At 38.6% G+C, this 26,231-nt stretch overlaps 1 protein-coding gene across 7 annotated transcripts in view; it reads right to left on the bottom strand.

The window, feature by feature from the left end:
• The window catches only part of NOL4 (nucleolar protein 4), a 424,003-nt gene that overhangs the window by 81,404 nt on the left and 316,368 nt on the right, over positions 1 to 26,231 (bottom strand). The window lies entirely within an intron of this gene.

The following is a 26,231-nucleotide window of genomic DNA, read 5'->3' as shown; positions in this document are numbered from 1 at the left end:
GGTTCGAGCCCCATATCAGGCTCCACGCTGACAGCGCAGAGCCTGCTTGGGATTCTCTGTCTCCCTCTCTCTGCCTCTCTCTCTCTCAAAAATAAACAAACATTAAAAAACTTTCTCCTTGGGGTGACTGGGTGGCTCAGTTGGTTAAGTGTCCAACCTCGGCTCAGGTCATGATCTCACAGTTCATGAGTTCGAGCCCCACGTCAGGCTCTGTGCTGACAGCTCAGAGCCTGGAGTCTGCTTCAGATTCTGTGTCTCTGTCTCTCTTTGCCCCTCCCCTGCTCATTCTCTCTCTCTCAAAAATAAATAAATGTTAAAAACAAAACAAAAATTTTCTCCTTAATTTTCCATTCTATGTCTATTATTTTAAAGTTTCCGAGTAATTTCCCAAATGGTCTTCCAATCCTTAAAGAACCTTTGACTATCACATATATTTTTTCATATTCTACGTGTTTGATTTTGTTTATTGCTCTTTTTCGTGCATTCATTTCTTATTTCAAGGAAAAACCTTTTTTAAAAAAAATCTCTCTGAGGATATAGATTATGTTTGCTTCAAAAATTTCTTCTGTTCTTTGCTTTGCTTCTGAACTTTGAGTGCCAGGATTCATATAGTTCTATTCCTCTCTGGATCCTCAATTTTTGAGAGAAGATTCCAAGTTTCCTGAAAGGAGAAAATTATTAGGCTTCCTCTGTTCTTGGAGCTAAAATGTGAAAAGGCCTGTAGCAGAGATATATAACCTTCAGGATGAAGAATTTATTCTGCCCATTTTCAGTATATTGTTCCTGCTGTTATACCTAGCTTGCCTGGGCTTAGAGCCTTCCTTCTGCTTCTATTTCTCTACAGAATACACCACTCATCTTCTACTGGGGTGGTCAGAGGCAGAGATCCCCTAGAATTTGGGAAGGGTCTTTTTCTTCTGTGCAACATCCTCTTCTGGTTTAGGAACAATCTGCTCTCCTTCAGTAAGCATCATCTCACTGTGGCACGGAGAGCTCATGTAGGGTTAATCCGACCAGGAACCAGCCCTGTAAGTTCTGCGTCTCATCTTTTGGGGCTTTGTCACCTGGATGTGCTCAATGACCAGAGAATCTACATCTAAACCCTGAAAGTTCAGCATTACTCTCTGCATTTTTAAGCACGTGCAGTAAAAATTCAGCACTCTTTTTGGGCCACGGACCCTGTGTCCAGCCCCACTGTTTGCCTGGGCACACGTACCAACTCCACCGTTGTAGTGACGGAATGGCACACAGTGCTTCTGTAAAGTGACATCCTATGGATACTTGGTGGCTTTTCAGATATGCATACCCTTGATGGCCTGGGCAGGCTTCGTGTGTGTTCTTAAAGTGAACACGAAGATTTGAACCTCTTGATTTGCATGATTTTGTCGGGTTTTCTGGGTCAAGTGAATTAGCAAGCCGTTTTCAGAGATCACCTCAGGCTGCTCAGGGGAAGAGGGGATTCAGTGGCTTTTTGCTGGTATATCCCTACCATCATCTGCATGTCAGATTTCCATTTTCCAAAGTTGAGATAAAATCTCTCATCCTTGCCTGAATGCTCCCTCATTCTGTATCTCCTTTAGTATTCAACTCTTTATATTCACTTACAATAATTTTAGTGGGGTTTTGGAAGGAAGCAGAGATAAAGCAAAAATTTAATTTGCCATGCCAAAAGACATGTACACCTTCAAACTTTAATATATCTAAGATTACAGGTAGGAAAACTTTGGGAAGTAATGCAGTATGTTTAGGATTTGGATAGATACATTAAGTATATCTTTTAATCTCAGATTCTTATCATTTGAAATGGTCTTAATACATCAGATGGCAAACTCTACCTGGAAGTTTTCTTTGATAGAAAAGGAAAACTTAAAATATGTGAATAGAAAGACCACACTGTCTCTATACAAAGGCAGTAAGTCATTAAAGTTGAAAAATATTTTAAAATACTTGTTAAAATGGGTAACAACCAACTCACACCTAAACTTACCACACTTTCTTTGTGAAAAAAACTAAAAAATGCAGATCATGGTGATTTTCTAGACAAAGAACAAAGCATATGACAAAATAAAGCAGAGTAGGCTGAAAGATAGCACCATGAGGACAGTTCATATCTTAACAGAATGACCACATCCAAAGACAGATGAATGCACTGGAATAGCTAGAAGAGAGGTTTTTAGAAGGCATGCCATGAATTTTTGCCCTAAGCCTACGCCATTTGATATTTAAACTGAGACACGTTAAGTATATTGATAGAATACTGAATAATTTGGGTAATAACGAGAAACGGATGCAGGATGTGAAGAAGGAGGGGGAAGTCTAAACAATATGCAAAATCAACAGCAACAGGCTTTGGACAGTTTCGTTACAGGCTGATATTTCATACGATGAACTCAACAGGGCTGAAAGTGTATCCTTACCCTTAAGAGTAAACTACTACCTCTACACACAAAGCGAGGAAGAAATGTTGTAACATTAGGACCTCTGGAAAAATGTACAGTTATAACTAACTTAAAACATTTGTTAAAATACCGAGGACACACAATGTGTAAGACACTGCACACTGTTGTAACGAATGATACAGAATGATTGCCTGCTTCCCATGAACTTACACATGAGCAGGTGAAACAGGTTAAGACTGTAGATTAATTGTAAATGATTTAAATATAACAAAAGAGATTATTTTTAGATTGCATATAATAAGGGACCTAATGTACAGATGAATTAGACAAAAATTATCTAATGCCATCTTAAGCTGTATTAATAAAAGTACATAAATCCCAGAATGCTGAGCTGCCTGCATTTAATTATTCCTTAAAGAATGACAAAGAGAGAGAGAGGAGAGAGAGATAAATATATTACCAGGTAATATTTATTGAGCATTTACTATATGCCAGGAACTGTGCTAATGGACTGTCATATTATCTTAATCCACATGACATACCAATGAGTTATATATTATTAAATTCTCATTTTACACATTGGAAAAACAGAGGCACAAAGGCTTCAAAGTGGCTTATCCAAGTTTACACAGAGGTAAGTACTGAAACCGAGATCTAAACAGAGGCACTCTGACTCCAGAGCTCGCACTGTGCTGAGCAAGTCAAACCTTCCTGACTGGTAGGCACACTGGGAGCCATCATGAGCTGAACCTGTCTAGGCAAGACAAACCAGGTTGCTGGAAGATTCTCAAAACTTTATAATGAACTTAAAGGAACAGGAGGTGTTTAACTAGAGAAGAAAAAGAATAATATTCATTTGTTCACTCACCGGGGAATCCTCTTTCACAGACTTAGGCTGTCAAATACTGCTGGAAACTCTTTTATGGGTGGCAGAAAAATGGTACCCAAAGCAGATCTTACAAACTCAGTGTTCCACAGTTTAAGTTAATTTTGTTAGGCAATTAAGGCACAAAAGGCAAAAAAGAAATATAGCTAGCTATATCATTTTAATATTCCATGCTTATATATTTGAATGTGAAACAATGACAGTAAAATGAGAAATTTTTCAAATAAAAATATTCTATTTTTATCTCTTTACTTAATCAACAGTACTTACTCTGACGGGTACTAAACATCAAGATGTATTTTGGTATGCCTAGTGCTAAACATATTTTTATGTATGTTTTCACATGTTTATAGGCAAACACTCAAACTTGTTTTTTAATCTTTTAAAATTTGCTAACTGCCGGGGTGACTGGGTGGCTCAGTCGGCCGAGCATCCGACTTCGGCTTAGGTCATGATCTCACCACTTGTGAGTTCAGGCCCCACATGGGGCTCTGTGCTAACAGCTCAGAGTCTGGAGGCTTCTCTATGCCCCTCCCCTGCTCACGAGGCTGTCTCTGTTTCTCAAGAATGAATAAACGTTCATTTTTTTTTCTTTTTTAAATTTGCTAACTGCCCTAAACTATAGCTTAAAGGACAAACAACATTCAATTAAACAGTACTTACTCTGATGGGTACTAAATATGAAGATCTTTTTTTGGTATGCCTAGTACTAAGTATATTTTTAGGTATGTTTTCAGATGTTTATAGGCAAAAACTCAAACTTGTTTTTTAAATCTTTTAAAATTTGCTAACTGCCCTAAACTATAGCTTCAAGGACAAACAACATTCGATTATTAAGGAAGGAGTGTTTTAATTCTAAAATGGCCCTTAAAATAAAATTAAGTGAAGTGAAAAATAATGGAACCGCACAAGGATATTTCATCAGAAATTCAGCATTATCTTCACTTCATAATTTCCCTTTGATGGGATTTGCTGTTTGTTTTAACCCAGGCACTGTGCAGGAGGCTGGATTTGCTGATAAGCAGTTTTTTCATTACAGAACCAAATCAGCAAGGTGATTAATACTTTTTAATTTCAGAAGCCTAAATTATGCAAATGAACTACAACTTTCTTTCCTCCTCCTCCTCCTCTCTCCTTTGTGGGCCCTTCCTTGCAAAGGGAAGATAGGATATAGTGCTGTGTACCAACCGGTGAACGGCAGGTAAGAATGCTCCATTTCCGGTCAGCGGCTCATCCAGACTTGCAGAAAAATGGTGCCCAGCCCTCACCCTTTTTGTCTCCTGCTGTGTTTGGGTGAACAAAAGGGTGCAGTTCTATCTGTCCTGTGGAACCCATCTAAATAAGGTCTATTAATCTTCGTACAGCTTTTTGAGTCCTGTAGAAGAAAATGCTGTATAGGTATTTAACAACACCACTACCTAAAAAACAGGACGATCCTCTCAAACTCTATAGAAGGCTAATTAGAAATGTGAGCCTCATTCTCATACGAGGTCTTTTGGGAGTTGCTTAATGAAGGCTGCCTCTCTCACTCTTTCCATGGCTTCATAGTATTTCATGAGCTGTGCGCTTTCAAGATGATTAATCCCAGGAATCCTTCATTTTAAGTGGCTTAATTTAGTTATTTGTCTGCTTTATAAATGTCTTATAACTCTAGCCTAAGGACTCTGGCCCCATTTTTAAAACTAAACATGTCTTTGCTGCGGCCAAACATAAATAATGTATTTACTTATTTGGGGACCCAGAGGCTTATCTTCCTGAATAACTGACTAGGAACAACAAGCAACTCAGTTCAAAATGAATACGGATAGATTTATTTGGGGTGGGGGAAAAAAACATGCCTAATTGTTTCCCCTTCATGTTTTGCACCAAGCAAGGCTGCTGGTTTCAAGTAGCTCACAGAAATCACACAGCTAGAATTTTAAAAAGGAAGTAAACTTTCAGGCGCCTGGGTGGCTCAGTTGGTTAAAGCGTCCGACTCTTGGTTTCGGCTCAGGTCATGATCTCAGAGTTAGTGAGTTTGAGCCCCACATCGGACTCTGTGCTGACAATGTGGAGCCTGCTTGGGATTATCTCTCTCTCTCTCTCTCTCTCTCTCTCTCTTAAAATAAATAAATAAACTTTAAAAATAAAAAGGAACTAAACCTTAATTCAGTGATTCGTTAAGACAAGGTTGATAACTCAGCTTGAGTTTAATTTATATTAGTATATTCTTACTGATATGTGCATTATTTCTCATACCAGCCAGTATCCCCACCAGGGTGAACCCACATATTCTTCCATGCTAAAATACAGAAAAAGAGAAGAACCAAATCTGAATAGTTTTCTTTTTCCTATTCTTTTAACGCTCTTTCTATTCTATCGAAATGTGTAGAGGAGATAGTATTTACGCACATGTGTAAGTTGGAATGGGTAAGACATCTAAAGACTATTTTACTTCTCATCCTAATTATTTTTTAGAGGATTATCAAAGCTTTAATTTTTACAGCAACAATGTTGGCACATATGTGTGGGTGATAAAAGACTCAGCTAATATGAGGTCAATCAAAAGTCTTTGGAGACTTTTATTATCATAGATGGCACACCAGACTGCCTCATGGTACCCAAAAAATTACATCAATGAGAGAGGGGGTCCGATTATAGGACAGTGGGAAGTTGTGGGGCCAGTGGTAAATCCAAGAGCACATGGCGCCCTGAAGAAAGTTCAAATGCAAACATTTTCCAGCAGTGGCTAGGGCAAAACCGTCACTTCTGTGCTCTGCTAACTATTTGCCACCCTCCTACATGCTTTTGATGCCTACCTAGGTTTACTGTACTGAGAAATGATTCAATTCATTTTAATTTGTATTTCTTTTCAGAATTGTCGGAGCAGTGTGCTCCTGACTTGTTGAAGCAAGTCACGTGTCACAGCGCAGGGGGATGCTGAATTATTCCTGGGAATACTTTTGAGACGTCATGAGCGTGTCCAGTTGAACCAGGCCGTGTGCTCACAGCCACAGCCCAGCCCTGGGTTCCTGGTTTGTGCTTCGTGGACAGAGACTTCTAAGCTACTCCATACAAGAGCATCCAGCACATCTGAGGTTCGAAGAACATAGGGCCCCGACAGGTTACAAAGACAGAGACCAGATCCTTTCCTCCTCCTGAGGGGGGTTGCTCAGAAAGGGATTAAATAAAGGAATTTGAGGCCAGTCTCCCTGATGTTTACCCCTCAGTTCTGCACAGGAGAGAGTGAGGGCTGATAGTGTGCTTGCCTCCACACTAAGATACATATAACTTGTCAGAACCTGCCTTAAGTGGGCACTTCTATAAAAAATCACTGTCAAATTTTCTACTGTGCTTTCAGTATTCATTGAAGACCAACAAAGTAAATAAGAAACAAAAGAGAGCAATACATTTATGCATTAATTTTAGTTTGATTTTTAGACCAGAATATACACATTTAAGCTTGGTCAGCACTTTACAGCTAATGAATGGACTGTACTTTTTAAGAGACAGCTCATTAATAATTGGTTTCCTTCTCATCATTAAGAAGCACTTATTATTCGTCTAATTATAGATGGCCTTGATTAGGGATGCGTACATGATACGTATGTATGAATCACTTTGTCGGTAAAGCAGAAAAAACATTTAAATATACATAGTATTCCCATCTTATACTTAACAATTATTACAACTAAGCAAAATACTTAGGAAAAACACAAGACTGAATTTTTTTTTTTTTAAAAAGGACAGATTTTCTGGGTGTGGGAATGTGAAGTATGTAAAGTACTTTTATGGGTTTGACAATAGCAACAGAATGGAGTATATGCAGTTGCTACATTCATGAAAGAGTAAAGCACGTATCAATGGGCAATAGGACTATCTTCACCTTCCTTTTGAATTTTACTTCCAATGTTTATACTCTTCATACCTCTCAGTGATGCAGATTATTAGCATTTCTTCATATTTTGATATACAATTTTATTTGGGGGGCACCTGGATGGCTCGTTGGTTAAATGTCCAGCTTCGGCTCAGGTCATGATCTCACAGTTCGTGAGTTCGAGCCCCGCGTCAGGCTCTGTGCTGACAGCTCAGAGCCTGGAGCCTGCTTTGGATTCTATGTCTGTCTCCCTCTCTCTCTCTCTCTCTCTCTCTCTGCCCATTCCCTGCTTGCACTCTGCCTCTCTCAAAAATAAATATCAAAAATAATTTTTTAAATAAAAATTAAAAAAAATAATTTTGTATAAGAGTTTACCTATTTTATCTGTAGTGTATGTGTCTGTGGGGGAGAGAGAGAATATCTATGCCTGTCTCCTGATTTAAAAAAAAAAAATAGTGTTTATTTTTGAGAGAGAGACAGAGCGTGAGCAGGGGAGGAGCAGAGAGAGAGGGAGACACAGAATCTGAAGCAGGCTCCAGGCTCTGAGCCGTCAGCGCAGAGACTGATGCAGCGCTCAAACCCATGAGCCGTGAGATCCTGACCTGAGCTGAAGTCAGATGCTTAACTGACTGAGCCACCCAGGTGCCCCATAATGCCTGTCTCCTGATAATAAAACTCCTATAATTTTAAAAAACCAACAAGTGGAAATATTAGTCCTACCTCAAATCTTTAAGTAAAACTCAAAGATAGTTTATACATTTTTCCTCATTTAAATAGCACTGGAGGTAGTTACATATTTTGCATTTACAGATACACTGTAAATTCTATGCCTTCAAAAGTTCTGTTGGTAAATTCTTATTAGGTATACTATCACCTCATGGACATAAAGCCATACACACATTCTTCAAAAACTTGAATGCAAAAATTGGAGTTAGCCCATGTTGTGGGTTGAATTTGCTAAGAAAAAGGAGTTGGCAGTTGATTTGGAAAATTTTCTAGAGAGCGTGCTTTGAAAAAAAGGGTGTGGCTGGACAACCCTATGCTAAAGATTTTAACTGTGACACAGAAGTCCAATCAACCATCTCAGCAGAGGCTAGGGATAGAGATGAGATCATCCAGGAACGGCATGCAAAGAACCTTCATGTCAAATAACATTATTCACCTCTGACAAATGTTTCAAGAATGTTATGCCAGCAGAAAAACTGCAAGCCTGAACAGGGATGGAATGAGAAAGAGGATTTGTACGACACAGGAAAGACACAAGGATCAGACAGACAGGGTGGAGTTGACCGAGGCCAGCCTACCAAACTTCCTTGGGCTAAGATGGGGCACCTCCAAGCAGGTGGGCCAGGAGCCTGGAGCTGCTGCCTGGGAGGGGAGGGGGGACAAGGATGACAGAGCAGGGCACCACACACGGCTCTTCTCAGGCCTCGAAATCGAATGGCACTTAGCCTGCTGGGTTTTGGACTTGCTCAGGGTCTGTAACCCTGTTTTCCTTTACCATTTCTCCCTCTAGGGACGGGAACGTCTATCCTACGCCTGTCCCATCATTGTATTTTGGAAGCATCTAACTTGTTTTCCAGGTTTCTCAGGTCTGCAGGTGGAGAGGAGTTTTGCCCGAGGATGGACCATACTCAGTCTCACTCATACCAGATTTAGATGATTTAGAAGATTTGAGACTTTTTGAGTTGATTATATTTAGGGGGGGTTTTGGATTCAAGACTGATAATGGAATGAGTTAAGACTTCTCATGAAGTTGCAATTAGTGACTGCATTTTTCAAGTGGAAAAGACATGAATTTGGTGAAGAGGGCAGGGAGTGGACTCTTACAGGTTGAACTGTGCCCCCCCCCAAAACATATGTTGAAGTCCTAACCCCTCATACATGCCAGTGTGACCTCATTTGAAAATAGGATCTTTGCAGATGTAATCTAGTTGAGACTATACTGAATTAGGGTAGGACCTAATCCAGTGTGACTGGTGTCTTTAAGAGAAAAGAATAGATACAGACACCAAGGAAAGATGGGACAAATGAAGATGAAGTGATGGCTCACAAGACAAGCCAAGGGATGCCTGGGGTTATCAGAAGCTGGAAGATGAAAGGGTAGATTCTCTTGTAGAGGCTTTGGAGGGAACGTGGCCCCTATAATACCTTGATTTTGGACTTCCAGCCTCCAGAGATGCGAGAACATAAATTTCTGTTGATTTAAGCCACCAAGTTAGTGGAACTTTGGGATGGCAGCCCTAGGAAACTAGCACAACCCACTGTAGTGAATATTGTTCTTCTCTGGCTTTTCAGCATTTATCTCCCCCCTCTCCCTTTCGGTTACTGTGTCTGACTTTTCCCCTCCCACTCTTATTCCATGTGCTCTGCAGAGCTGACTGCACTCATGGATCCAAAACTGAGCATGTGATCTACGCATTCTTCTGCTCTCTGGGCCTCAGCATGTACTTTAGGGAGGAATGGTAATCCAATCTTAGCCAGTGGGGAAGATGGAAAACTGGAGCTGCTGCTGCCATTCTGCTACCACGAGGGATAACCTGTCTGAGAATAGAAACAGCAAAGATGGAGCAGAGCCAAGAGATCTCAGGGAGAATCCTATTCACCTACAAGACAATCAACCCCATATAAAGCCGGCCTTGTTGCTAGAACTTTTGGTTGCCTGAGCTTATCAATTCCGTTTTGCTCACCCCCTCTATGACTGAATTTTCTACCACTGTGAAGTAAGGGATTTCTGGGTGTTAGATCTCCTAGTTGTTGGCACTGTCCTCCTTCAGTTCCTTTCAACAGTCACTGAATGCCAGGATCACGCTCTCCTGGGCCACTTCTCAACCTGAAAACGAAGTTAAGCTTTTGGTTTGATGTTTCACTGAGTACTTAATGAATTCAATGCTTTGAAAATTCCTAATTCAGGTTATCTCCGTTAAAAAAAAAAAAAGTTCATTAGGTTTCCTCATCTCTAAATGTGTACCACACCTTGGATGCTTTTCACACCTAGGACTTACTTAGTCTTGCAGGTTGTGTCTGCACAGTAGAGACCCTCAATCAGTTGTATGTGTCTCAGTGACCCGAGAGAACAGACAAATGTTGCTTAACTTTCTCCCGGGGGGAAAGAGTACTGAAGAGCCTCTCTCTTCCTACTAAAATACGTGGATTTGGATTAGATCAGATAGATTTCCAACTTTCCTGCCCTAAGGTGAATATACTTTATGTTTTAAATACATTCTTAAAGGTAAGTTCATTATACTAATAAACTATATTTCAGTGCTCACATATCCTGTATCCACACAGATTGTGCTTCCAAGCTTTTTTGGAAAACTCCCAATTTCCAACTTGATTCATGACAGAGACAAAATGCAATTTTGACGCCAAGTCTTCCATTTAGTTTATATTCTTTTTAGTTTATTATGCATCCATTCTTTTGTAATTCCTGAAGTGCTGGTTTGAAATTACTATGGAGTCAAAATATTATAATAATTTTTCTCAAGCTTTAAGCAAAACCAAAATGTTACCGTTCAGATTACGTATTTTTGTAACTTTACTTGTGTTTTCATCAGGTCAAATTGAGTGAAAATTTAAATTTTTCCAATTTCTCCTAAATATATGCTGATTGATAAAAAGAAAAAAAAAAACACCCTCATCGTTGTGGTTCTACTAATTTTTTTTTATTCTTTCCTATATCTATTTTATAATTACATAAGGCCATGGTTTAGAAAATATTTAGAGATTTTTTTAAGGCCATGGTTTAGAATATATAGGTTCTCTGTTGCTCATGCATAGGATCAGGATTTTTATTCTTAATGTTTTAGGCAGAATCATCCAAGATTATCACACATCTTACTTGTCATTGGAAAGAAATCATATTGTTGCTGAAAATTATGTAATTGTCAATAGTTCATCTGAGCATTTAGAGATTATGGATGCATTAATAATTGTAACTATAAAATACGGTTGTCTAGTGATACAGAACTTAATGTTACTATTAAGACTTCAGTTTTAGAAAGACATGTCCACATTTAATACCAAATCTAGCCTACTAAACCAAAAGTAACATTTTCAAAACTCAAATGAGTACCCCACTAACAATCCCAAAGCCTTTTTTTTTTTTATAAAAACCTATTGACAGATACCTTCTCCTTTATGTAGATATATTTACATGGGTACACATCTTTTTATACATAACTGTAAGTTGCTATCTTTCATGTCTAAGACAGAGATAAAGGCGTGCATGCATGTATTTGTGAGTAATTGAAGAGTAAATAAGGACAAAACTTGCTAAGTATAGACACAGCATATATAGCTTTAAAAAAAAAAAAAAAGGCTACATCCAGTTTAGCATCCAAGCCTTTGTTAGCAACACTTTGAAATACCTTCTCCCCAAGGAACAGCACCCTAGATACGTGGTGTCAACTTATGGGGGATGGTGCTGCCATTCATCCCAAAGGCCTGTGGTTGTCATTGCCTTTAAACATGGACTCCTTAAGTCTTGAGTCCTTAAAAATTAGACAAGCACCAGATAAAGGAAGAAGATGGCCACCACTAAGGAATGCTTGATATCCTTGTATATGCATGTTCTAATGTGTTCCATTTAGGGGGGAACTTCCTCCAGAGCCTGCAACAGCATGTGTATCGAGCTGCTCTAGTCAGCCTGCTGCTATGACAACCATCGGGGGCAAACGTCAGGTCATCTCCCAGAATCTGTCTCTCCCTATAACTGCTTTGTCAGAAACCTAATAGCTGCCTTCTTTTTCTCACCAAACAGTTAAAAGCAACAGGGGGCATGGAAATAAATGTTGAGACATTCTTTATCCTCTCCCCAGTTTACAGGTTTGGTTCCTGTCATATATTTTTGATTTTCCCCATTTGGTGCTGACATTGTGTACTGGGCTGTTAGACAACGTTTCAAATGATAGCATTAATTCCAATGATTACCACTCTATCAGGCTACGTATTACCATTGTTGGGCCTGAGCGAAGTTCTATTGTGTGGCAGGCATCTCATCAACAGGCTCTTTCCTTCCCTAAAACTGAACTTTTTGCCCTGCTACATCAAGCCACATGTGGATATTGAGTGCATAACCTCATCCCAGTATATAACTAGGCAGATCTCTGAGGCTCAAAATGATGAAAAGCCAAAGCCGTTTTAATCCTACAGAGCGATACATAATTGAAGAGTCAATATTCCAAAAGACATCTGGAGGCCATGCCAGTGTTAGCCGGGTATTTAATCAAGCAGTACAATATGTTGGGCGGATAGTTGTTGCTACCTAGAGAAGATGAAAAGGACTTAGTTTCCTGGGCTGATCTGATCCAGGAGGTGCTTCTTCAAACCGATGCACTTTGAGATGGGAACCAATAAGGACAGGTGTGGAGCTGGCCCTGACGAGGAGCCTGAGCAAAGGCACTCAGGTGGAAAGAATTACAGTGTCTTCAAAGGACTGAGATCTGGATCTACATTCACACACCTCTAAATCCTCAATATTTCATGGATATAGAAAGAAAACAGGAGCAACAATGAGGGGCTGCACTTATGTGTGTGAGTCTGAGTCATGAATAATAGGCATGATGTATATACCTCACTGAGTTTGGGCAGAAAAATTCAGTGGGAAAATGTATGTGAATTCAACATTAAGGTATAAGAGAACACACAAACATTAGTATAATTATGTGTGATGTTCTTCCTAAGCATGTCCTGGTTATTTCCCAAATATAGTGGGGATGATACCTTATGTGGTAAAGAACTTGGAATTTAAACCTGAATCTGGATATTTGAAATGGTTTCAATAAATATTGTTCTTCGAATAAGAATTACCCAATAAATAGTCATTTAAGAAATAAATGTAAAAAGCTACAGAAAAGGTTCTGTAGTTTTAAAAAGCTCACATGCAGATCCTTTATAAAGAATTTAAGAAAATACACTAATAACTGGGCAGTTCCCTAGAAGGGAAATTTTCCTCACACACATGGAGACATACAAAGCTTGACAGCTTCATTGGACTTCTCAAACTTGCTTCATAAGCAATAATAAAGGATAGAAAAATGCAACTCCATTAAACTAATGTGACCTTCTGAGTTCCACATCTGAAGTAGTATTCAAATTCTTGCATGTTATGAATGTATGACGGCATTAAGAGTTGAAATTTATGAAGCATTCTGATTTTCATTATTCAGAACATTACCCTGAAATAAAAAGGGAGCTAAACTCTTTGTACTGTATTGGTCTTCTTTTTTTCTTTTTAAAGAGAAATTCTGCTTCTAGTGAAATATGGAAAAATCACTGAAGGAAGGAAGAAAAATGGAGTGGGGGTGGGGGGAGAAAAGAAAGTCTAACCAGAAATTAACTTTTTTTTTTTAAATGTTTACTTTTGAGAGAGAGAGAGAGAGAGAGAGAGAGAGAGACAGACAGACAGACAGACAGTATGAATGGGGGAGGGGCAGAGAGAGAGGGAGACACAGAATCCCAAGCAGGCTCCAGGCTCTGAGCTGTCAGCACAGAGCCTGATGTGGTCGTGAGATCATGACCTGAGCCAAAGTCAGACGCTTAACTGACTGAGCCACCTAGGCACCCCAGGAGCTCTGACTTTTTAAAATGAGTTGAATATGTCCCATAGTAAAAATGGTAATTTAATAACTTGAAGAAGAGGCTCTTCTGAAAAGTTGTTAGGTTAGCAATCCCCAAGTGTAGTGACTTTGTAGATATTCCATACATGTATTTAAAACATCCCGCTGTTTCTCATTCTCCAGACACTATTTGTTTCTTTTTTAATGGTTATTTTTGAGAAAGAGAGAGAGAGAGAGTAGTGGGGGAGGGGCAGAGAGAGAGAGGGGGAGACAGAGGATCAGAAGTGGGCTCTGTGCTGTCATCAGAGAGCCTTACATGGGGCTCCAACTCATGAAACCACGAGATCATGACCTGAGACGAAGTCAGGCGCTTAACTGACTAAGCCACCCAGGTGCCCCTATTTGTTTTGAATCAAAGCCTACCTTCTGCCCCTAAGTTCTCAGGTTCCCTCACCTAGAAGTAATCGTGGCTCATTGATAAATAACCAGTAGGAAAGACACCAGCATAGTAAAAAAGCTTTAATCGCTGCTTTTTGATGGGAATCATAATGCCTCTGAGATTCAGATAAACTTTTCACCTACAGCTACCTATATTATTATTTATGCTTACAGTTATAGCCATGACCTCTTTTTGTACCTTTGTTCTCTGCCTTCTTTCTGGAACTCAGAACCATGACGTCTATTAAATCTCCCTTTTCATGGAGGATTTTGGAGCGGGAGACTAAACACAAACCTCAGAGATGAAAGAGGTGACTGTTCCTGCCATGTGCTGGAGCTCCCCGAGTGCCCTTGAATATCGGGACCAGAATGCACTATTACGTTTTCTTATGTATCAAAACTAGCACCAGAACCAAGCAAGATAAGAACATGGCATGCCACTAGAAGTGATTTAATGAGAAGTTTGATCTTAACATAGGAAGATCACTGGGCTTTCAACCTGATTGTATCATTTAAAGTGTTATTTTGATCTTGTTTATGTTCAAGGCAAACATTAAAAAGAACTTAGAGATGTGACTTGCTTTTTGATCTATATATGCATCATTTTTCTCTTTATGAAAGGGTGCGGGCAAGGCCTCTTAGAAAATAGGTGTGCATAAACTCCTCAAACAGTAGTGAGAGGTAGTCTTTCTTATATCCCATGAACAGGGTGTAAATGAAAACACACACAGGCATGTCCTGTCGACATCTAGAAGCCATTGGGTTGTTAAAGGAAAATAATAATTTAAAAAAATTTTTAAATTTATTTAATTTTGAGAAAGAGACAGAGCACCAGCAGGGGAGAGGGAGACAGAGATAGGATCCAAAGCAGGCTCTAGGCTCTGAGCTGCTCTAGGCTCTGTGCTAAGAGCTCAGAGCCCAACGTGGGGCTTGAACTCACAAACCGTGAGGATCACGACCTGAGCTGAAGTCAGACGCTTAACCAACTGAACCACCCAGGTGCCCCAGAAAATAATTTTTAAAAAATATTGTTGACAAGGCAAAGAACACTGATAGTGCAGGAAAGATGTGGCTCCTTCCTGAGGGTGAGAAACTTAGGAGAAAGAGGGTGTCAATAAATATCAATATTGCCAGCAAGCCTATCAGAAAGCCAGGCTCTTTTGACCATTATGAGAAAGAGGAAAATTACCAAGAAAGCAGGCTGACCTGCCTCCGGGGTTTTCTCTAGGACATATTTTATACGCTCACCTCTTCTGCAGTACCCATGCCTATAGGTAAGGCTCTAATATCAGAACTGCCCAAGCCTTGGTAAAGATTAATAATGAAATCCATGCTTAAAATTTATGATCAGAAGACTTCTGTCATGAAATGAAGACACACTGAAAGTTTTGAATGAAATGAAATGAAAAAAAGAAAAGTAAAATAAGTGAAACAGAAACAAAAGTAAAATGATGTTTTAAGGAAAGCTAATATTCAGCTACCCCAAATACTCAGCTCTGCAGAAACCCCACTTCCCAAAGTGCTGAGTTACTGAGAGAAAAATGTGTTTCTTGAGGCCACGGGTCTCATTGTATTTACCACGTGAGTCATGTCAGTCATCATAAATCTCTTTAGGAAGCACAGTCCAATTTGTCAAGCCACTATATTATCTAATTTCATAATAAATGTGTGACTATGGCTAAATTTCCCCAATCCACACAATATTGTTGTTTGAGTACCTAGTGGGTTTTAAAGTGGTTGAAGAGAAAAGACAGGACAGAAAATGAATATATTATGAGAAATAAATTATAAAAATGAGTGCATTTGGCATAAATTGAATATGGCAGATTTTCATTTATCTACTAAGCCTAAAAATAATTCATTTTAAAATCAATATTAACAAAGATGCTGTATTCACAGAGAGCGAAGTTAACCATATGTTCGCCTGACTTTGGCACCAAGAAGTGTATAAACATAGTATGTGAATTTCTCCGTCTGAATTCAAACCACCTACCCATATCCTGACACTTATCCAGAAACTAATAACATCTGAATCCAAAGATGTACCTAAAAATCTAAAAAGAAATCATTTCTGTAAGAATGTGGGAGGGGTGCCTGGGTGACCCAGTTGATTAAGTGTATGACTCTTAATTTTGGCTCAGGTCATGAGCTCAGGGTTGTTGGATAGAACCTGCATCAGGCCCTGTGCTGCGTGTGGAGCCTGCTTAAGCTTCTCTCCCTCCCTCTTCCTCTACCCCTCTCCCTCTAAATTAATTAATTAATTAATTAAATTAATTAAAAAATAAAAAAATAAAAAAGAATGTGCAAGAATTCTCGATGAAGCCAGAAAACCCAACAGTAAAGTAGACTGAGTGCAAAAAACCCCACATGGATATCACCCAAAAGGATAAAGGTTCTCAGCTTCAGATTCCCCATCCATAGAAGAAGGAAACCATTTACTCGACATGTTTCACAATATTATGAGGGGCCAATAAAATGATGCTCTCTGCATTACTATACAGATATAAATTGATATACCATTACACAAGGAAAATATGTACGCTAAGGAAAACTTTTATACAAAAGTAACCATATTCTCAATTTAAGAAAAAAAGATTTAAAAATCACTGATTGATGAAAACTGTAATGTCAGCTTTTTGAGACATCATAAAGATAAAAAGATCTTTAAGACAGAAGAATAATCTTTGCATATAATTTCATAAACTAAAACTACAGGAAAACATTAAACTTTGATTTCTAATTCGCTGAGCTAAGGTTTTGGCACAGAAGAGCAGGTAAGCCCAGGTCACTCATGTTTAACTTAGAAATACCCTGAAACCATCTGTTTATTTTGCAGAAGATTCATCTTCACAATCACTTTTTGGCATATGCTCAGCTTTGCATATCATCTCATTCAAATAGCAAGTTTGAGGGGCGCCTGGGTGGCTCAGTCCGTTAAGTGTCTGTCTCTTGATTCCGGCTCAGATCATGACCTCACGATTTGTGAGATTGAGCCTGTACCAAGCACTGTGCTGTTAGTACAGAGAAGTGTTTAGGATTCTCTCTCTCCCTCTCCCTCTCTCTCTGCCCCTCCCCCGCTTGTGCTCGCTCTCAAATAAATAAAACTTAAAAAAAAATCAATAGCAAGTTTGAAATGATAGGTGTTAAGGAAAGTAATTCCTGTCTGAATCAGGACCTCACCTTTGCCCTTGAGTCTCAATACTCCTTGTCCATAGGCTTCTGAAGCTTTGTAAAAATAAGACATTTCAGTCTCCTTCACACTCCTCTCTGGCATGCATTAAAAGTCCAAATAACATCATATAAAGTGCCTACACAACCTAGTTTAAATCTTCATGTCCAATCTCCTGTCCTTGTATTTTTTCCCCCCAAGAATCTTGTTTCCCTCACAGGAGACTGTGATTTTTAACACTCAAGAAGTTTTCATGCATGGAAATGCTCCATGTATCCAGAATATCATCCTTTAGCTTTTTTGTCTGTCAGAATCTCCTTTACTTCCCAAGGTCCGGATCTAATAGTGCCTCCTCTGGGAAGCCCTCCTGGGTTCCCTCGGCAGAATTAGGAGTGCTGTCCCCTGGCTCTTACAGCAATCTGGTCATGCTCTTATAATTTTATTTATCATGCTAATTTCACTTATCTTTAATAGAATGTGAGTTTCTTGAGGAAAAGTATTATGTCTTATCCATCTGTAAAGGGAGAATAAAAATACCTGTTCAGCAGCAATACTGTCAGAAATAACGGAATATCTACAAAAAAACCAATGTAGTGCTACTAAATCTAGCACTTAGTAAACCTCAGTAAAGGTTCCCCTCTTCTTACTTGTTTCATGGCCTCTGTATATAGCAAAATATCTTCCATACAATGAATATTTGCTAAATAAACCACTTTAGAACTTATTTAGAAGCAATTTTCTCCTATTAACATTCCTACTCATATTCCTTGCTGATACAGATAAATGAAATATTTAAATAAGTACCTAGAGAAGTTAAAAAAACATGGAAAAAGAATAAAGTTTAAAACTTTTTCCATTAAAAAGGTATCTTGCAAAAACTCAAGTTGGAATTAATTCACATTTGATGTCCAGCTGCATTAAGCTAATGCGGAAAGAATACAAACTCATAAAGCAATTATTTTGCTTACAAAAGATCAACAGAATTCAGGTCAAGTGTTCCTCCCCACAGAGCAAATAAAAATTCCGGTGAAAGTATTTTAACCCTGTTTCTCAAATATTATATAATGTGTACAGTAAGCTCAAACTTTTAAATTGGAGTGGCAAAATGCATTATAATGATCTACAAAGGATATTTTATGTAACTGTAAAGCATTTTATTTTGGCATATATCTTTACTTTTCTTTAGTTGTTATACTTCTAAAACTTTGTATGTTTACAAAAATGTAATGGAACATATAATATTACCATATTTTTATTATTGAAAAATGTGATTATACCCATTCTAGAGTCTGCTCTGGTCTAGTAGAGGTATGATGATAGGTCTGCAGTAGTGAGAATGCTTGCCATCGTGTCTCTCTGGATTGGTTTACCGATTGGTCTATTCTTTGGTGCTCATGAATTCAAGGTCATGGTTTGATATCTACTGTGTTAGCTATTTCCCATATAGGAAAAAACTCTATTCCTTTAGAATATGATTATTCACTACATATTGCCAGGTCTTTTAGAGATGATGTAAGTAGATCGTTCAGCGCACACCCATCACAGAAAGCGAAGAACCGTCAAGTGATGCCCTCCAATGGTGAGTGTGCAAATGGCGTATTTATGGATGATTCAAATGGATGAACTACGCGTTTCTGAAGACTACAGAGCCTTATCTTTCTGTGGAGTTCTATCTGTAGCCAAGCACTGGATGTTGTGGTACCCCTGTTATAAATATCTAACGTAAAAATTTAATTGATGGTGACTTCAAAATTGGAAAGAATAGAAATGTAATTTTGGGAAAGATTTAAAATAGTTGAATGATGGATACAAAATGGAATTGTACTTCAAGAATAAAACTGGAATTAGAAATCACATATGGCTTAGTTTTTTTTTAACTGAGGGCATAACTGATATGGCCATTGATACTTAATTGCCTCACACTTGCGAAGAAATAAAAATTAAATCAAGGGACCCCTTTATTTTTATCTGACACCATGGAATTTTTATTTATAGGGTCTGGTGAATTTAAAAACAAAAAGTAAAAGAAGGAGAAAAGGATGGAGGGAAAATTCATGTAATATGATAAATGCAAAACATATGGAAAATTTGTGGGTTCTGCAGCTCAAGGCCAGTCCTCTTCAGATGGGAGTTACAAAGTTAGGGGTTCACTATCAAAGAATGTATCTGTGAATTTATGGTTCCCTTTCCTATTCAAACCCTAGACTTATCTGTCTGTGTCGATGCTTCTTAAAGACTGTTACCAACCACTCAGAGGGGACATTTGGAAAATATATAGCAGGTGACACAGGCACGAAGTGGGTGGGGGGCCAGTTTCCTGGAAACTCCAGGCAGTCTTGATTGACTAAGAGCTGTCTCTCCTCCCATGTGGATTTTAAAATAAGTCCTTCTGGATATTTTGGGTGGGTGGAAGCCTACATACAATCACCTGAGCCTAAAAGTTCACTTCAGGTATGAACACAAAGTTTTTATGCATGCTTTTAAATATGCATTATTTCAGGCATATCACTACTATGTAAATCAAGGGAATATTGTACTGTGTATTGTTTGGAACTTTACCAATAGTTTTTCACCATCTGGAAAGTTCGTGTCACCAAGAGCGGTGAGCTGTCACATCACACGTATATCAGAGGACAGCTGTAGCTGCCGCTTCTTCAGTGATTTTAAATGGAACAAGTGATTTTAAAAAGCACAAGGATTGGATCAAAGCAGGGCTCTACCCTGAGCAACTCTGCACTCTTGGGAGAAGTTAGCTTTAGCCTCAGTTTCCTCACTTCATTAAAAGCCATGACGATGACATAAAATAGGCTTGGAAAACACCTCGCACTGGACTGCATCCCCAAACACTTCTGATGCTATTCTTCACCTTAACATTACCATGAGTAAGGAGAATAAGGTCCCGTATAGTGAGATGATTTTGGGAAGTTTATTCTATCTAAATAGTTTTTTTTAATTTTTTTTTAACATTTATTTATTTTTGAGAGAGAGAGAGAGAGAGAGAGAGAGAGAGAGAGAGAGACACAGAGCATGAATGGGGGAGCATCAGAGAGAGAGGGAGACACAGAATCTGAAACAGGCTCCAGGCTCTGAGCTGTCAGCACAGAGCTTGACACAGGGCTTGAATTCACGGACAGCGAGATCATGACCTGAGCTGAAGTTGGACGCTCAACCGACGGAGCCACCCAGGTGCCCCTCTATCTAAATAGTTTTAAATTACACATGTCACAAAGGAAATACAATGTAATCCAAGAACTACCCTCTATGGCACTTTGTTGTCCTTCTATAGTGTATTTTCTCCTTCAGATGAGAGGAGCGTGCTGAAACAGATGTTGAAATATTCAAAGATGTCAGGTTTTCTCTAAAATACCATGTTATAAATATGAAAGAAAAATGGTGGGAGCAGAATACGAGTTGAGGATGATTAAGAATGGGAGCCTGGGGGTGTGGGCTGGAAAGGAACAGAAATTGGTTTCCAGCTGCATCTCAGTTACTATCACATTGTTTCAATTTAAGCATAAAACCCTACTGAAAAATGTTGCTTTAAGTTGTGCATTTGTTACAGTTTATGAGTGGTACCAAAAGGACACACAAGACACAATGAAATACGAAAGAAAAGCTGCGTGTCTTGAAAACTCTGTCTTGACCAGGGGGGCTTCAGCTCGTTTTCAAAAATGTCCTTGAGAAAATAAAAAGTCTGTGTCAAAACTGCCACCATGCTTACACAGCTATATTTTCAACTTTGTATCCACAATTACACTTTTTTTGATAATATGCTCACTAAGATGTCCACCCTAACAGAACACAGGAAGAATCATGACAAGAAGCAGGTCGCAGGGAATTCAGCACTGCCAAAGAAAACAGAGTAGCAGGAACGATGTTAGGCTCACTCAGTGTTTGTAGGTCCTGGCTGGTGCTTTCATGCTGGTTTGCTAGCTCTGATTTTTTTTCTTTTTAAATTAGCAAAACACCCAGTTTTCAGTAATTTTTCCCTTGATTTCTCACCCTTTATTATGTCACAAGCAACTAACAAGCCATGTCCCCTTGCCCCCTTCACTATGTTCTTTTCAATAGAGTCAAAGAGGTCACATCACAGCCTACCATTGACTTCCCATCTGTCCTCATCACTGCAAAAGCAGTCACCTAGCACGTGTGCTGTGCTGTCCTTCACGAGGGCCGTGTCTGTTGCACTGATGCTGTCACAGCCCTTACCCCTTGGTTTTATGTGATCCCCAATATGGCACTACAAACTAACTGAAAGAACTGGGGATAGAGAAAAGAAACCAAAGAAACTCATATTATTCATGAATCCCCTAAGTTTATCAGTCATCAAGCCCAGAAATGAAACATATATCATCCCTTTAAAAAAACAGCAAAAAATATACACCAATGGGAAATAAATCATCAGCAAGTAGCAGGTTCTAATCTCTCACTTTCTGCTCTTGTCTATCCAGATGAACTGTAACCAAGAATCTTGAGAGATCTTTGTTTTTAAGGAAAGAGGAATGAAATAAAGACTGAACAAAGGCAATCTTTTAGTTGAAAGATAAGCTATGACATAGAATCATAAAAGTGAAGTCTGATTTTGACCAGTTTTTTGAATTGTCAGAGTGAGGAAGAATTTCCTACGTACCATAAAAATTCCAGATTTTCACGTTAAAAGAAAAGAAATGCGGACTATATTCTATAATGCATTGAGGGTTGACCTCAGCTCTGTGAAATCTGATTCCAGATGAAACGGTAGTCTCCTGTCCTTGCCACTGGCTTGCTCTGGGGCTCAGGCTGCATAATAACCAGACTCGTCTAGATTGTGGTGTAAGGTGGGCATATGAAATAAAGTATTTAACACATCCATAACACCTTTCATGTTCATAGCTCAAACAGCTTTATAAAATCCAATTAATTCATCAAGCTTCATAAACTCTGAAGGACATACATAATTATAGCTCTCCGTGTGGCTACGCAATGGCAGCAAGCACTCAGATATGGGGCTTAACAGAATCCAGATTTAACTGTCCAGTTTTTGAGCTTCCATGCACCTACAGAAAGGCAAGGATATGATACAGAATCTCTGAGTCACCAGCAAATTCTAAGAGTTGTGAGTTGGGTTAAGAATGTGCACAGAAAAGGATGATCTCATCGCCAACACCCAAAAGAATCCTTCTGTCTCTTACTTGCGTAAAGAAGGTCTAGATCTAATTAGGAGAGGGCTGTCCCATTCGCATGCTTTGGTTGGCAGTGCACAATTACTTGATGGAACACTTTGTGTGGCACGTTAAATGAAATATGAGTTCAGAGTAAGCAGAAATAATTCATGGATTTTTAAATATCTGTGTGTAATATATTTTATTTATTTTGAAATACTAAACACTCAATCAGTGTTCACAGTTTAGAACTCATTTCCCCGATGAAGTGAGGCACTTTTTCAAGCTGATATTGAGGCAAAAATGTCCTTCCTGGAATAATTTGCTTACTGGGGAAACCTGGTTTGCTAGATATGAAAAAGCATAAATATCTTTATGATTAAAACAGATGGTTTTCCAACAGAACACTGCACTGTCAAAAACATTACAAGCAGAGGCACACATGACAGGAGTCCTAAGAGTTTGTTCCAGGACACGGGTTTTCCCTCAGTGAATATAATCAATGGAAGGTAGTAAGACTGTAGAGAGATCTAGAGTGTCCGCCTCACACAGTAGAAACTCATTGTCTGATTTGCTCATTCAGCGGGGTGACCCTGTACAAATAACCCCTCTTCCTTGAGCCTTAGGTTCCGTACATGGACACGGGAATAATAACACCCGCTTTTCATGGGGTGTTGAAATTACTAAATAGGAAAAATAAAGTCCCATAAAGCACCTATTAGGTTGCCAATAAATCACAGAATGTATTTTTTTAAATATTTTCTTCCATATCCCCCATAAATCCCAGGCCCACTGAACACTTTTAAAACCTGGAAAGAACGTTCCTCTGTGGGGAAAATATTGGACATCCCCTATTCCCAGGTGACAGAGCTTTGCAATAAATGACCACTGTGTAGGAGGACAGAAAAAGGAAACAGGTAACATGGGAAGCAGAGTCAAGGACCACTGATCCCCACCCATTCTGGCCCCCTGGTCCCTGGGCAGTAGTTAGAAGTCACTGTTCTCATGATTGCTAATAGTTAAAAGTTGCTAGTAGCTTTTCTTCAATGGGTAGAAGTTCTAGGAAGCAATTTTGATCTCAATTTAAAGACTGCACAAATGAGTATTCCCTTCTGATAATAGGACACGTGTGTTAGTAAATAGCCGATCTTAGGACTGGAGGTAACATTTTCCTACCACTTAGGTATGTATGGAAGCATATACATAGGAGTTTGAATACAGTATAGCTCTGACAGTATATGTAAACTTATTAAACGAGCTATGTTTTCATATGCCTTGCCTTATTGAATCCTCAAAATAAACCTATGAATTTGATATATGTAACCTCGATTTGATAGATTAGGCCAACAGTGGTTAAGTTACTGGACCCAATATTGGTGGATACATAGAAGTATCACAGGTAGTTCATAGCACCAATCAGTCATTTAATTTTCATGACAACTGTATATATGACTGACACCATTCTAGAGTGTAGATGAGGTGGGATATATGTCAAGACAACACAGAAAAGCGCATTCAATCCCAGAATTCTATTATGTTGGTTTCTAGAATTATGATATTTTCTCAAATAGACTTCATCTGACTTCAAAATTCCTATATCTGAGATACTACTATTAATGTTTCTTTCTAGATTTATTGATGCCAAGGCAATGACAGAACATCAGTTACAATCTTTTCCTAGGCTAAATTTGTTGATGCTTACTATATGCCAGGCTAAGTACTTAACATAAATGTGTCATTTAGCGTGCTCACAACAACCCTTTAGGATTAGAACTGTTATTGTTATCGTGCCCATGAAGAAACTGAGGCACAGAGAATGGAGTAGCTTTCTGAAGAGCTATTAGTAAGAGTAGGGCTGAGAAACCAAACCAGATGTACTTAACTCCAGAATGTGCCATCTTAATGACTGTGCTATATGGTATTGTATACAGGGCTCTGACTTGTTCCAAGTAAGATAGATTCTAGGCTTATAATAATGATAAAAGTCTCACGGAGGAATGCATATGTGCATAAACATGACTGGCCAAGGATGATTAACAAACTCAAAATCAGTATTTTCATATACATTTTATCTGAGGCTAATATTACATTTAAAAAATATTAGCTAGGGGTGCCTGGATGGCTCAGTTGGTTAAGTGTCTGACTCTTGGTTTTGGCTCAAATCATGATCTCACAGCTCATGGGGTTGAGCCTCACGTGGACAGTGAGTGCATTGACAGTGTGGAGCCTGCTTAAGATTCTCTCTCTCCCTCTCTCTGCCCCTCCCCCACTTGCACTGTCTCTGTCTCCGTCAAAATAAATAAACTTAAAAAAAAATTTTTAACCAGGGATTTCATATTTTGCATTGTTTAGAATTATTAGCACATGCCATATTAATAATAAACACATACAATTTTAAAATACTGCCACTCTGAAACATTTTGAAATATTTTGGTCCTGGACTGGAAATACTTGTTTTATATATATGTACATATACATACATATATGTATATATGTACATACATATATATACACATTATACATATACATTATATATATAATGTGTATACACATTATACATATACATTATATATATGTATATGTACGTATATATATGTATATGTACATATATATGTATGTACGCATATATATACATGTATATATGTATATATATGTATAGTATGCATATATGCATATGTATGTATATGTGTATATATATATATGTATGCATATATATACATACATATATATACATATATATAATTTTAAGAAGCTCATTGGCCCGTAGGAAAAAACAAAATTAGACTGAAAATTTAGTCTTCTCATCCCAAACTCAACAAAAGATATGAAGCACAAGATCATTTGTTGTAAAAATAACTTAAAAGTCAGAACACAGCATACTTTTATGTGTAGTATTTAATATTGTGTGCTATACTTTAGTATTTGATTATGGACAATTAAGAGGGCCAGAGATAAAAAGAACACAGAGAAAGGCATTCAGACCTGAGGAGGGGAGACCGACAGAGGCACATAAACCAAGGGAAAACTGAGCAAGACATAAGCGCACAACGCCCGCAAAATGCACATGCCCACACCACATACAGCTACATCCCTAGGAAGGAGACACAGATAGAAGGATACTTAATGGGTATACAGTAAATGATTCATTAATACGGAAGCAAGCCCAGGACATATATTTTCATTATTTTCTGTCCCCATTTTACAGCTTTCCAGTCTTTCAAAGTATGTGCTTTCAAGATTCCCAGAGCAATTCACTGACGTTTAGCAGCAGAGCAGGGGAGATTAAAGAGAGGTTCACTTTCACTCGAAATGAACACAATCATGTCACTATTATAAACAATCAGGTAAATGTACAAAACGAACATAAATGATCAGTTAGAACCATTTATTTAAATAAGTAATTAGCCTGCAAATTGGATACTAGCCAGAATTCCTGATTTTACAGCTGTCCATTTTTAAAAATTTTTTATTGTTTATTTTTGAGAGAGAGACAGAGTGTGAGTAGGGGAGGGGCAGAGAAAGAGGGAGACACAGAATCCAAAGCAGGCTCTAGGCTCTAAGCTGTCAGCACAGAACCCGATGCAGGGCTTGAACCCACGAACTACACCGTGCGATCACGACTTGAGCTGAAGTCAGACACTTAACTGACTGAGCCACCCAGGTGCCCCACAACTGTCCATTTTTTCACCACGGAAAATGTAATGGATGCCCACTGATCTCATGATCCTGCACTTTCAACTTTCAATTCATATCATAAAGACCTCAAAACTCTACCTCAGTGT

The sequence above is a fragment of the Panthera uncia genome (genome assembly GCF_023721935.1).
Source record: "Panthera uncia isolate 11264 chromosome D3 unlocalized genomic scaffold, Puncia_PCG_1.0 HiC_scaffold_8, whole genome shotgun sequence".
Classification (NCBI taxonomy): Eukaryota; Metazoa; Chordata; class Mammalia; order Carnivora; family Felidae; genus Panthera; species Panthera uncia.
The sequence above is the reverse complement of the archived record's forward strand: the minus strand, read 5'-3'. Positions and strand labels throughout refer to the sequence as shown.